This window comes from Bos taurus, chromosome 12 (genome assembly GCF_002263795.3).
Source record: "Bos taurus isolate L1 Dominette 01449 registration number 42190680 breed Hereford chromosome 12, ARS-UCD2.0, whole genome shotgun sequence".
Lineage (NCBI taxonomy): Eukaryota > Metazoa > Chordata > Mammalia > Artiodactyla > Bovidae > Bos > Bos taurus.
Window position 1 is genome coordinate 14,726,085 of NC_037339.1, and position 14,865 is coordinate 14,740,949.

Here is a 14,865-nt window from a genome sequence, read left to right on the forward strand (position 1 = left end):
TTTCATGCATTGGAGAAGGAAATGGCAACCCACTCCAGTGTTCTTGCCTGGAGAATCCCAGGGACGGGGGAGCCTGATGGGCTGCCGTCACTGGGTCACACAGAGTCGGACACGACTGAAGCGACTTAGCAGCAGCAGCAGCATGATTCTATATAATTTAATTTCTAATTATTTAAACCTGAACACACAGGCATCTTATATACAAATCTGGACAATTTTTTAAAATGTATTAATATATGATTAAAATTTACAAAATTTGTTAACAAATTTAACAGACACACTATCACAAAATTTGAAAAACAGAAAAAAATAACAGATAAAAGAAACTCAAAAATTGTATGTGAATGTTTTACGGTTAGAGTAGCCAGAAAGGGATATTACTTGTATAGTCAACCAACCATAGGAATGCTCAAACAGCCCTCTAAAACCTCTGCTGCTGCTGCTGCTGCTAAGTCACTTCAGTCGTGTCCAACTCTGGACTGCAGCCCACCAGGCTTCTCCGCCCATGGGATTCTCCAGGCAAGAACACTGGAGTGGGTTGCCATTTCCTTCTCCAATGCATGAAAGTGGAAAGTGAAAGTGAAGTCGCTCAATCGTGTCCGAGTCTTCGAGACTCCATGGACTGCAGCCTATCAGACTCCTCCATCCATGGGATTTTCCAGGCAAGAGTACTGGATTGGGGTGCCATTGCCTTCTCCCCTAAAACCTCTAGTATTTACAATCATCAGTTTTCCTATCTCTTCACAAAATCCTTTAAAACTTTGCAGAATATTCTAACTTCCTTGGAAGGAAAAGGAATATAGTTCTTCCCCACCCCTTCACATAGTAGCCTACCTTTTATACATCATAATAAGAGACAACAGAGGATGAGATGGTTGGATGGCATCACCGACTCAATGGACATGAGTTTGAGCAAACTCCAGAAGATAGTGAAGGGCAAGGAAGCCTGGAATGCTGCAGTCCAAGGGGTCACAAAGAGTTAGACACGACTGAGCAACTGAACAATAACAGTGCCAACCCAACGGTAAATAATGTCTCTGAATGCTGGGCATTCATAGGTATGTAAAAAGTTGTTTTAATTAGCTTAGAAGAGATAAAATGCAGTTACTTATTATTACCTGTCACGTTAGTCTAGAATGGGAGCTGGGATAGGGGAAGACAGGGAATGACAGAAATTATTTTAAGTACAAATGATGCTCATGATAAATATATTAAATGATTTGTGGCATAAGATATCGGTCTCAAATCCTACAAGTAAATCTAGTTACACATCCTGATGTAACACGAAACAGTGCAGCACTATTTTCAGTTGAGGGGCTCTGGCACATGAACATCAAGCCACACAGGTGGTTATTCAGCCTACATACTGATTTGCATTAGGATGACTGATTACCGTAGGATACCTTAAGTGAGACCAGAACTGTAGACAATACCTGAGTGCTTGTGGCTTGACTCCTAGTCCCAATATTTACATACTATGATACCCCAGGAAGTAATTAAAATAATTTTCAAACTCAATTTCCTCATTTATAAAATGGAAGTATATAAATCCCATTTCTAATGTAAGTATAAAATGGGATTATAATGAGAACTAAAAAATAAAAGCTATGTAGAATACACAGCATAAGTGACATACAAAGATCCAGAGAACATAAGACTGCATTTTCCTTCTAGCATATTACAGAAACAGTAAAGAGCAGACAGAAATAGCAGTAATCACTTCATCAAGGCAATAATCAGAAAGTAAGGTTTTAAAACATTTAAATCCAGACAACCTGCCCTCTGATCAGCAAAATCTAATAAAGTATGAGTTGCTGAAAAATGGGCACATAATATAAGCAAATAAAACCTCAAAGTCATAAATAGTAATAGTATAACTAGTGACTCCAGCTACAAACCTAAGGGCGGTCACCATACACATGTGTACAGAAATTCCTATTGGTCATATTTCAATCTTTAAATGTACAGCAATCTGTATATAACCTAATGCCAACTGTGTACCTAGTTACTAAGAGACTTTTTAGTAAGATTATTTTTACTGAGTCCACACATATTAAATATTAGATTTTTTATTACATTTTTCATTAGAAAGACATTTCAAAAATGTCCTACTATTGCAGAAAGAACAAATGACTAGGATAACTCTCAACCTAGAATTGGGTACCCAAGACCTTTCAAGAATTAAAGTCCTTTTCAGATAAACATAAAATAAAAATTTGTCACCATTTAACATTCACCAAAGAAACTCCCCAAAAATATTCCTTTAGGGAAAAGAAAAATGCTCCCTTTAAAAGGTCTGAGTTACAAGAAGGAACAGTAAGCAAAGAAGCTGGTAGACATGTATATAATACTAAACATTGTCTACCGTAATAATAAATAATATTTGTTACTTAGATAATAAATAATAATGTCAATGTCTACATAAATAATGTCAAATTTATGGAACTTTAAAAAAATGAAATTAAAATGGTCAATAACAATGTCTGACTAGTATAAACTAAAAGAATGTAAGTAGAATATATAGCTCTCAAACCCAAATGGGGGGAAAAAAACCTCTCCCCACACACATCAAAATCCTACTATACAGTATTTACAAAAGACACAGTAAAATATAAGGGCATGGAAATACTAAAAGATGGAAAGTGGAAAAAAGAGATCATTGGCAATATCAACTCAAGAAAGCTGGAATGACCTTATTAAAATAAGACAAAATAAATCTAAGCAAAAGGCATCATTAGGGATAAAAAGAATCAAGACGTAATAGCTTCAATGCACCAGAAATGCACAAGAATTCTCCTCTTGTATTCACTGAATACATATAAATCTATAAAGCAAAAATTGATAGAATCATAAAGGAGAATGCGTCAAATGCCCTCTCTTGACAATATTTAGATTAAGCAGACAAAATTAGTTAAGGTATTAAACATCTAAAAAAGCAATTAAATAACTTGACTCAATGGACACAAAGAGAATTCCCAACTTCACAGTTAAAGAATACACATCCTCTACAAGCATCCATGGAATATCTACATAAACTGTTCATGCGCTAAACCATAAGGCAAGACTAAACAAATTTCAAAGAACCTGTATCACACAACCAACATTGTAGATCACTATGCATAATTCATTTATACATAATTTGCTAACAAAAATGATAAAAATGTAAAAACACCTACATTTTAAAGCACTCCTAGATCATTTCTGCGTCAAAAATAAAATATAGTGATGATTTAAAACACTTAAAATGGGGACTTCCCTGGTGGTCCAGTGGTTAAGACTCCATGCGCCCAATGCAAGAGGCCTGGATTCGATCTTTGGTCAGGAAACTAGATCCCATATGCCACAACTAAGACCCAGCATGGCCAAATAAATGAATACAATTCAAATGAAAAGAAAATGTAGACTTGTAAGATATGCTACCAAAGTAATAACCTGGAAGAAATATTATAGCCTTAAATGCTTATAACATTAAAGAAGAAAACTTGAAAATTAAGAGCTATTCTAAATTTAAGAATAGAAATTTCAACTTAATAGAACAGGAACTAAAATAAGCCTAAAGGCAGAGAGAAACAGACAATGAATATAAAACAAAGATTCATAAAACTTTAAAACAAGATACAATTCTTACATGTTTGGTTCTTTGAAAGGCTAATAAAACAGGTCCGTGGACATAGGAGCCTGGCAGGCTACAGTCTATGGGGTTGCAAAGAGTCAGACACGACTGAGTGACTATCACTCACTCACTGAAAACATTAATGAAGAAAATGGGATACAAATATAAATAGCATGAGGAATTAAAGGATATAATCAAAATTAAAATATATTAGAATACTACGAAATTTGAGGCAACACTAAGAAACATCTGACCTAGAACCTTTTACATGTAAATTTCTATCAAACAGCCAAGGTACAGAAGATGATATTCTTACAAAAATAAATCTAGTAGTGAATAAAAAGAGATCATGACCAAGTTGGGCTTATTCCAGCAATAAAAGACTGGCTAATCATTAGAAAATCTTAAAAATTTATTTATCACCTTAAAAAATTAAAAGAAAAAGAAAAGATCATTCGAAGAGATTAAAAAAAGATGGACAAAATTTAAAACTTAGTACCTAAAAATGTAAGAAAGCTTCTTTAACCACATATAAGATATCTTTCCAGACCTACAGACCAAATCCTTCTTAACAGTGAAATGTCAGAAGTATTTGTTTCTAAGTTAGGAACAAGTCTGCCAGCATTAGCACTCTACTAGAAGGTCTAGTCCTATGCTCACCAATACAGCAGCCACTAGCCACAGGCAACTATGAGCACTTGAAATATGGCTAATCCAAATTGAGACGTGCTATAAAAGTTAAACATATACTAGCTTATGAAGATTTAGTAACCCCAAAAAGTTAAATATCTCCTTAATAATTTTATACTGATTACATTCTGAAATAACAATATTAGATTAAATAAAGCATATTATTCAAATTAGTTGCACCTGTTCCTTTACATTTTTAATGTGACTACTACAAAACCTACACACCTTATATCTATTAGAATGGCTATCAGCAAAAAAGACGAGATACAACATGTTAGCAAAGATGTCTAAAAAAGGGAATGCTTGTGCATTTTGGTAGGAATGTAAATTGGTGTAGCCACCGTGGCAAATAGTATAGAGATTACTCAAAAAATTAAAAATACAGATACCATATGACCCAGCCATTCTACTTCTAGATATTTAAAAACACAAAATCAAAAAGATACTGGCACCCCTGTGTTATTTGGATTTATGACAAACACAGATTTGCAAAGAAGAAAAAGGACGGTCTTTTCAAATATTGCTGCTGCTAAGTCACTTCAGTCGTGTCCGACTCTGTGTGACCCCAGAGACAGCAGCTCACCAGGCTCCCCCATCCCTGGGATTCTCCAGGCAAGAACACTGGAGTGGGTTGCCATTTCCTTCTCCAATGCATGAAAGTGAAAAGTGAAAGTGAAGTTGCTCAGTCCTGTCTGACTCCTAGCGACCCCATGAACTGCAGCCTACCAGGCTCCTCCATCCATGGGATTTTCCAGGCAAGAGTACTGGAGTGGGGTGCCATTGCCTTCTCCGAATATTAGTGCTGAGCTAATTAGCTGCCCCTATATGGAAAAACTTATTCTTAATCTCTATCACAAACCATATTTTTTAAAAAAATCAAATAAGATGGACTATAGCTCTAAATGTTAAACAGTTTCTAGAAAATAACATAGGAGAATATCTTGGTGATAAGCAAAAATTTCTTAAACAGAACACAAAAGCATTAACTATAAAGGGAAAAATAAACAAACTGGACTACATCAAAATTGGGAAAGACATCAATAAAAGAATGAAAAGACACACTGCATTGTGAGAGGAGATATTTGTAATACATCAAAGAGCTTATTTCAGGAATATTTAAAGAACTCCTAAAATCAATAAGAAAAAGCTTAATAGAAGAAACAGACAAGAGACTTGAACAGATATTTTACAAAATAATATATCCCAATAGCATGTCTGTCTGCTTTCTATCTATGTTCAATCTTATTGTTCATAAGGGAAATGCAATTTAAAACCACAATGAGGTAACACTACATACCCACCAAGGTAGCTAAAATTAGAAAGACTGATGAACAGATTTAAATGGGACGGATGGAGTTAGAAGCAAATAGACCACTCATACATAGCTGGTAGATGTGCAAATAGGAAACTTGGTAATATCTACTAGAGATGAACATACGCAAACCAGCCAGCAATTTTATTCCTAGGACTATCCTCAACAGAAATGCAAACATATGTGCACCAAAAGGATATACATGGGAATGTTTATAGCTGAATAGTCATGCTGTTGCTGTTAAGTCGCTTTAGTCGTGTCCGACTCTGTGTGACCCCACAGACGGCTGCCCACCAAGCTCCCCCGTCCCTGGGATTCTCCAGGCAAGAACACTGGAGCGGGTTGCCATTTCCTTCTCCAATGCATGAAAGTGAAAAGTGAAGTTGCTCAGTCGTGTCTGACTCTTAGCAACCCCATGGACTTCAGCCTACCAGGCTCCTCCGCCGTGGGATTTTCCAGGCAAGAGTACTGGAGTGGGGTGTCATTGCCTTCTCCGAATAGTCATGAAAGTTTCCAAATAAAAACTATCTAAAGTCATCAATAGAAAAATACAATGTGATATACTTATACAATGAAATACTACATAGTTAACGACAATCAGCAAATTTCTGTTAAACAAGGATGAATCTCACAAATAGAACCAGAAGTAAATGCGTATATAGCATACAATTTCTTATAAAGTTTGAAATGAACAAAAGTAACTGACACTAGACTAGTATCTTTACCTAGATGAATGAGGGTAGTAATTAGGAGGTAGTTTGAAAGGGGATTCTAGAATGCTGCTAATGTACTCAACTTCAAACCACAATGAACTAACATTTTCATGCATTGTATTAGCAAAATTGAAATGGTCTGTAATATCAAATTACAATTGGTGAGCTTTCTATGCACAGCTGGTGGGAGGGCAAATTGGAACAATAGTTGTGGAAAGTCCCTTTACAAGTTGAACACGTGTCTCTTCCATGATTGGGCCAATCCATTCCAGCTGGAAATACTATACAGGTCTAGGCATGTGTGTAAACAAATGCTCACACATCCCTGTCCACGCTGACAAAAAAACAAAGACAAAAACAAAACACAACTGGAAACAACCCTAAATGCTGAGCAAGAGAAGACTATAGAGTCTTCTGTGGGCTTTCACACACCTAAGTTTCATGTATTCATGAAAATGAACAATGCACAGTTATACATGGATGCTCTTAAAACAACACTGAGTGAAACGCATAATCCAGACAAGACTCCCCACAGGATTTTCTATAAGGCTCCTAAAACAAACAAAACTAACAACACATTGTTTAAGGATAGTACTTATCTAGATAAGCTGATGTGGGATCTATTTTGATGTAAAACACAGGGGAAAGTGGATGCTGGGGGGAGGCGGAAGGGATTAAAAAATAGTTTCAAAGATACTCTAATGTTTTATTCCCTGGTGGCTCAGCAGTAAAGAATCTGCCTACAATGCAGGAGAAGCGGGTTCAATCCCTGAGTCAGGAAGATCCCCTAGCAACCCATTCCAGTATTCTTGCCTGGAGAATCCCATGGACAGAGGAGCGTGGCAGGCTACAGTCCATGGGGTTGCAAAGAGTCGGACACAACTTAGTAACTAAACAACAATAATAAAGTAGATTCACAGCTGTTTATTTCAAAATTAGCTTAAATGTTATGTAATTCTTTTACATGACTCCCAGATCCAATGACCAAAAGAACTCCTTAAAATATGAAAATATGAGTTCCATTTCATTTCCCTTGAAGACTGCTCAAGAGATATACTCTCACCGGTAGCCATCTACATTCAATATCTCTCAGGTACTCTTTACCTCTCCTATCAAACATATTCCTCAAAAGGCCACCTGCGGTTGTAGTAGCAGCAAATATAGCAAAGTAGGTAGCTCCAAAGGCACGTCCCTCCAAGAACCATGCCCCAAAATGAGCAAAACGAACAGAATCAACTTTGTAGGAGTTCTGGAAAGTAGTCAAAGGTTTATAAGCAACCAAGCAAATAGTGAATCATAAGGGGAAACACGAACATGGTAGATAAGCTTGGCAGCATTTCTACTTGCCCACCAACTCCCTGGCTCTGCTGCAGTCTTGATGACGGAAGCCTTCATTCAGTGTGGGACACCGGCCCCTGGCTGCACTGGGAGCAGAGCAGACCTTGTTCTCAAAGAATCGTGTCTGTATTGACCTATCTGTGGACAACCTGAAAGACTGACGGACATTCACTCACTCCAGGTGGAAAAGTAGCTGAGTAGAGGGCATTCTTGCTGCTGCTACTAAGTCGCTTCAGTCGTATACAACTCTGTGCGACCCCATAGACGGCAGCCCACCAGGCTTCCCCATCCCTGGGATTCTCCAGGCAAGAACACCGGAGTGGGTTGCTGTTTCCTTCTCCAATGCATGAAAATGAAAAGTGAAAGTGAAGTCGCTCAGTCATGCCCGACTCCTCTCGACTTCACCAGGCAGCCCACCAGGCTCCTCCGTCCATGGGACTCTTCAGGCAAGAGTATTGGAGTGGGATGCCATTCCTAGTAAACACTAAAGGCAAATGAACAACCCTCTGTCACCTGAGGCAAAAAGATTACAGGGAAGGTGCACAAAAGATACGCTGACAGCCTGGGGAGAGAGATTCTATGGAAAATTAGTACACTGGAAAGGTACCATCTATACTGGGAAATCAGAAAGCCAACATGCACGCCCAGCACAGGATGTGAGAAGACCCTGAAACGTTACTCCTGGCAGATCTTCAGGTTCAGTGCATGAGGAAGTAAAGGCTAAGGGAGAACTATAAATTGCCTAGCTCAGCTTTAAAGGCTGTCCCAATGCAGGGCCAATCTACAAAGAGTGGGAGGGTTGGGGTTATTTGGCAAGGAGATGGGGGGCAGGGGGGGGGTCCAGACATTCAAGGCAATCTCTGCCAAAACACTGCTGCTGCTGCTGCTGCTGCTAAGTCACTTCAGTCGTGTCCTGCAACCCCATAGACGGAAGCCCGCCAGGCTCTGCCGTCCCTGGGATTCTCCAGGCAAGAACACTGGAGTGGGTTGCCATTTCCTTCTCCAATGCATGAAAGTGAAAAGTGAAAAGTGAAGTCGATCAGTCGTGTCTGACTCTTAGCGACCCCATGGACTGCAGCCTACAGGCTCCTCCGTCCATGGGATTTTCTAGGCAAGAGTACTGGAGTGGGGTGCCATCGCCTTCTCCGCTGCCAAAACACTAGCTGACCTCAAACCTCTGAAGTGCAACAGACACTTCAGAGATCACCTACAGCAAAAATACAGAAATAAACCCATAGAACTCTCACCAACTGATTTTAGAAAGGGGTGCCTTCTTAAACAGGGGAAGAACAGTCTTCAACAAACGGTGCTGGTACATTGGATACTGACATGCAAATGAATAAACCTAGACTTCTACTCATACCATTGACAAATTCAAAATAGACCAATGATCAAAATATAGGAGCTGAAACTAAAAAATTTCTGGAGCAAAACACAGAATAAGATGTCATGACCTTGGGTTTGGCAATAGATTCTTAGATATAACACACTGAAAAGCACAACCAACACCAATAACAAAAATAGATAAGTTGGACTTGGTCAAAATTAAAACCTTTGTCAATCAAAGCACATTATCAAGAATGTGAAAAGACAGCCTACAGAATGGGAGAAAATACTTGTGATTAATACTATCCAATAAGGGTCTAGTATATATTGAACAGACCTTTGGGGTATACACCTAAGAGTGGAATTAAGAAGACATACTGATGGTTAACAAGCACATGAAAGATGTTTAACGGAGGAGTCTGGTGGGCTACAGTCCACGGGGTTGCAAAGAGTTGGACATGACTGAGCAACTTCACTTTCACTTTTCAGTCACTAGGAAAATGCAAATCAAAACCACAGTAAGGTACCACTTCACACCCACTAGGATGGCTATAATTAAAAGTATAGAAAATAAGTCTTGGTGAGGATGTAGAGAAATTAGAACATGTGTACCTTGCTGGTGGGAATGTGAAATGGAGTAGCAACTGTGGAAAATGGTTGGGTGGTTTCTCAACCATTTTTTAAAAGAAAAACCACATGACCCAGCATCCAAAAGAATTGAAGACATGTACTCAAATATTTATACACCGATGTTCACTAATGTGCACTATCCACAAGAGCCAAAAGGTAGAAACAATCACATGTTCAGGAATAGATGAAGACAAAATGTGGCACAGACACCCAAGGGACACACTCCAGCCATAAAAATAGTACTGATTCATGCTATAACATGGGTGAGCCTGGGAATCATTATACCAAGTGAAAGTAGCCAAACAAAAGAGGTCACATGTTGTATGATGCCATTCATACAAAATACTCACAACAGGTAAATCCATAGAAACAAAAAGTAGATTGGTGGTTGCTGGGCCTGAGAGCAGAGGCCAATGGCAAGCACTGCTCACTAGGTATGAAGTTTTCTTTTGGGCTGATAAAAATGTTTTAGAATTTGACAAGTTACACAATACTGTGAATGTACTTAATATCACATTTCAGCAGTAAATAGTTTATTTGTTTTAAAATAGTTAAGCACTGTTCACAACTCAGCTCTTCTCTAAACTGCTGCCAGGTCCATCTTTCCAAAATGCAAATCTAATCATGTAATTTTTCTACCCCAAATCCTCCCATAGTTTCCCTATAGTTTTTAGGATAAAGTGAAGGTCCTTATCTTAGCACAATAGGTCTTCCCTATTGTAGCCCCCTCCTAGTCAGACACGACTGAGTGACTGAACAACAGCCTAGCCCTCTGGCCTCATCTCCTGCTGTCCCTTGCCTTTTGGTGTTGGTGGTGGTGGTCAGTTGCTAGTCACTAGTCTATCCAATTCTTTGACACCCTATAGACGACAGCATGCAAGGCTTCCCTGTCCTTCACTATCTCTCAGAGTTTACTCAGATTCACGTCCATTGAGTCAGTGATGTTATCTAACCATCTCATTCTCTGCCGCCCCCTTCTCCTTTTGCGTTCAATCTTTCCCAGCATCAGAGTCTTTTCCAGTGAGTCAGCTCTTTCTCTCCGGTGGCCCAAGTACAGGAGCTTCAGCGTCAGTTCTTGCCTTTCCCAATTACACTCTTCCTATTTTAAAGACCTGTGCTGCTGAAGGGGCCTGTCCTTTCCTAACTGGGAAATCCCTTCCCAAGCAACTTCCCTCAAAATTCAACTAAAATGTCTCATCCTCTAGAAAGGGTTATTTCACTATTTCACAGCATATTTTTCAAGCGCTTATCAGAGCACTTACCACTTACCTACTTTCCTATAGACTAGATAACCCTCGACCAGACTCTGAGGGCAGGGGTCATGACTTTATCATATTTATATCCCAGGTACCTCGCTTAGCGAATGCTCATGCATTTAGTCCTTTACTTGGTCAAACAGAAAATAATTCACAGCTTTGCTCACCCTTTGCTACTTGGTTGTTAGGTCTTCATGGCTGGCCAGTATCTGAGGGAATAATTAGCAACTTGTTTGTGCAATGTTTCTGCCTCGTAATCCATCCTCAAACTAATTAAAACAAGAGCTTCTGACTTGATTAATGCGTTTAATACACGAAGAAATATTTTCTAATCCTCCTTATTAAAAAAAAACTGCTCTAAGTCAATCTAAGGAAATGTAAATCTTTTTCTTATTAAATAAGGCCACAGTCAAGGTAAAATCCCTTAATTAGTTCTGAGATGAAAAACCTAAATATAAAAATCTAACTAACGGAATGGTTCTCTCCCTCACTGGAAATACAGTTCGGCTTGGGCCTGTGGAGTTGGATGTCGGTTTCACTCACTCCGGCATCACTGGCGAGCAGCTCCCCGGGCACAATGCCACGCTCTTAGCCTCAGCAAATCATCTGGATGCCATTAGATACTATGCTAGAAACTAAATGCTTGCATAGTATTTTTCAAACAAGTATTTTCTTTTTACTTGTTTCTGCTGAAAACACTTGATATCTAAGACTGTTTCAACAATATGAATTTGAAGGTACCCAGGTAAGCCCAAGGTGAGCAGGGCTGTATCTCTAGACTGCCTTAATGATTAGGTATAAATTGATATTTTGAAATATCTATAATTTACAAATACTCCCCCCCAAAATAGTACTTGCATGACAAACTACAGTTCTGTTTTTTCATTGGTAATGGGGTTAGTTTTACTTTAACTGTTCTAATTCAATCAAATTCTGTCCACTTAACATCTATAGATATCTGACCCTGGAAAGAATGAAACACTGCCATTAACTAACTTACTTTCTTATGATCACTAGAGCTATTTCTGCCGACCCAAAACATGTTCCCTGTTTTCATCATTTTATAAAATCCCAGAAAAGACTTTGGGCAAATATTTTCTCAATGCCAACAAGTCTTGTGTTTTGCCTAATTAACTCATTTGTTTTACATCATACAGAGTTGGAATTAGCAATTACTATTTCCATCTTTAGATAGGCAGCTAGAAAGCCCTCAGCTAATTTATGCCCCACTTCTAGACTTCTCTGTATATTGTCTGGGTCACATTTTCATTCTTTTCACATCTTATCCTTTTTTAATGTATATACTTTCAACGTATACTTTTGTAATTCTGTCATGCTGGATATATTTTTGTAAGCTTCCTTTAACTCCTTATGGAATATACTGTTAGAAAAACTTTACATATCACTTGACTAATTATCAGCCAGTCTGCTTCTGGGCTTCCAAATGTTATAGGAGCCAGACTTAACCACACTTATTTCAGGGCTTTTCGGCCACCCACATACACATTCTTGTTTGATTATACATCCATACTCCACATAAACCATTCTATATTTTGTTTTTCATCCTTTTGGAGCCATTGCAATTTATCTCACTATCAACAAGCAACATCTCTACCTAAATTTCAGAGGTGATAGAGACAATCAACTAAATTCCCTCACTGTCCTCCTCAGACTGCATCTTCAAATGTCTAAATTATAATCTCAACCAAAAGAAAGAAGAGGCTTCCCTCTGGGTTCTTAATGTTAAAACCTGCTCAGTATTTCCCTATGGGTCTTACTTTATCTCATATACTCAATGGCTTGTCTCCTCTGCTGGCTTCTTCCTTTGCCAGAAAAGTTTTATTAAACAACATCTCACCCTCTGCCACTGTTCTGTTTTAGGCAGTACCAGTGGTTCCTGCAGTGAGAACCTGGAAGGGATAAGGATGTGGAACTAGAAGCAGCGGGGTGGGGAGCCAACCATGGGGAGCAATGGAAAATTTAGCAGAAGGAAAACAGATAAAACCCTGACAGGCAACAGGTAATAATAAGGCAGAAGGTTAGTCTTAGGGAGTTTCAGTATCATTTAAGAGATGCCTCAGCAGATGGGACACTGCAAATGTCACACATCAGAGACAGTCAGCCTCTAAGTTTCACGAAGAGGCCTAGAGTTATCAAACTACTCTGCAAAGAGAAATAAAAGTAGCCCAGCTACACAAAGTGGGGTGAAGGCAGGGGACTGATCACTGGAACAAAGCAGTACACTGAGGATACACACCACTACATGATAAAGAGTTAAGACAGCAACAGCCATCCCAACCGCAGGATCCTCCAGTGCTGAGCTGGACCTCTGTGAATCCTCCCTAACGTCAGACTTGTTCCCAGAGGCTCAGGCGGGGAAGGGGTGCGCATGTTAGAGGGAGTCAAGTGGGACAGATGAAAGAAAATGATCAGAGGTGTGACATGCTGGATGAAATATAAGAAGAGGGGCTCTGAATGTGGGATGACCAGTCTAGTGTAGTAAAAACAACAAACTTCTGATTAAGTGTATCAAAGTCAGATGAATTTACAAACATACGGAAACTCTGTGTGGCGGATGGGGAGGGTGGGGAGAAGAGTGAGTGTGCACATGCATGGTGGAGAGAACTCCATTGAAATGACTCTCTCCCAGGGTTATCAATGATCTTTATACTCAACAGCCAACTGTAGTTAACCTACCTAAAGTTGTGCTCCAACAGCCCTCTAGCAGATCAAATGAAAATCTCTCTCTGATTTGTCTTTATATGCAACAAAAAATATATGTAGCCACCCCCAAAAAAGGTGTGTCGATTTACCTTTTTGGTACATGGTTGTTTTCTGTTTGCCATCTCTTGCTCACTGAAAACTTTTATCTCTCTCATAGTTTCAATATGATACTTTTATATGACTTTTATACTTTATATTTTTATATTTATATGACTGATTCAACTAAATGCTTATTAAGAAGCATTTTTTTTTAAAATACACAATCCTCCTTTCAAAGGCTCCATGCTTTTCTGACTGATAACTAAGTTGCTGATTTTTCCAAGTCCCATCTTGGTTCCAAAGACACAAGTAATTGGATACTTATTTGAGATGGAAAACACTTTCAGATAACCTTTAACTTCTCTCAGCCTAAAAAACCCTTTACCTCTAATTAAATCCTCTCTTTTTCTCTTCAGAGTCTAACAACAATGATAATTAACACTTTCAAGCCCTGTTCCATATAATTGATTGCTCATTTAATCCTCAACCAGGGTTCCTTACTGGAAGTACTGTACACAGAAAATTATCTGTTTTCTCAAATCTCCCAACAGTGGTTCAAAACTAGTGCCATTTCAGATGCATAGGAGACAAATCAATACATAAATAGATGACTGAGGTCATTACTGCTGAATTTTCTCAAGAAATTCCTGTTTAGAAAGCCCATAAGTCAACAATCCCAGTAGGTAAGCTATATTATTATCCCCATTTGACAGATGAGGAAACTGAGGCAGAAGTTGCATTACCTGACCAAGGCTACATTGCTAATGAAGTAAGTGGAGGAACCAGGATTCAAATCCAGAGTCCTTACTATTTCAGTAACTCCACATCTGCAGCTCTGAGCTCTTCCTTCATATATGTGGTTGTTTAGTCACTAAGTCATGCCTGACTCTTTGCGACTCCATGGACTGTAGCCCACCAGGCTTCTCTGTCCATGGGATTTTCCAGTCAAGAATACTAGAGTGGGTTGCCATCTTATCCTACAGGGGATCTTCCCGACTCAGGGATTAAACCTGCATCTCCTGCATTGGTAGGTAAGTTCTTTACCACTGAGCCACCAGGGAAGCTCCGCCTTCATACGTAAGAAATATCTTATGAACTAATCCTTAATGATGTACTATTTTTATAGTTATTTTACAAACATACATACTTATCACAACAAAACTGCAAGCTATTTAAAATAAGGACCACAACAAACTTCCCTTGTATTCCTATAGCCCCAGGCTC

The 14,865-nt window shown here is 38.8% G+C and overlaps 1 protein-coding gene across 6 annotated transcripts in view; it reads right to left on the reverse strand.

Annotated features, from left to right (window-relative positions):
• The window catches only part of TSC22D1 (TSC22 domain family member 1), a 123,428-nt gene that overhangs the window by 47,922 nt on the left and 60,641 nt on the right, over nucleotides 1–14,865 (reverse strand). For 3 of the 6 annotated variants that reach the window (XM_010810695.4, XM_010810690.4, XM_010810691.4), the window contains one exon: nucleotides 1–14,865. This exon is cut by the window's right edge. The exons of the other annotated variants lie outside the window; for them this stretch is intronic. The gene's annotated coding sequence lies outside the window, so the exon portion shown is untranslated. 6 annotated transcript variants of the gene reach the window in all.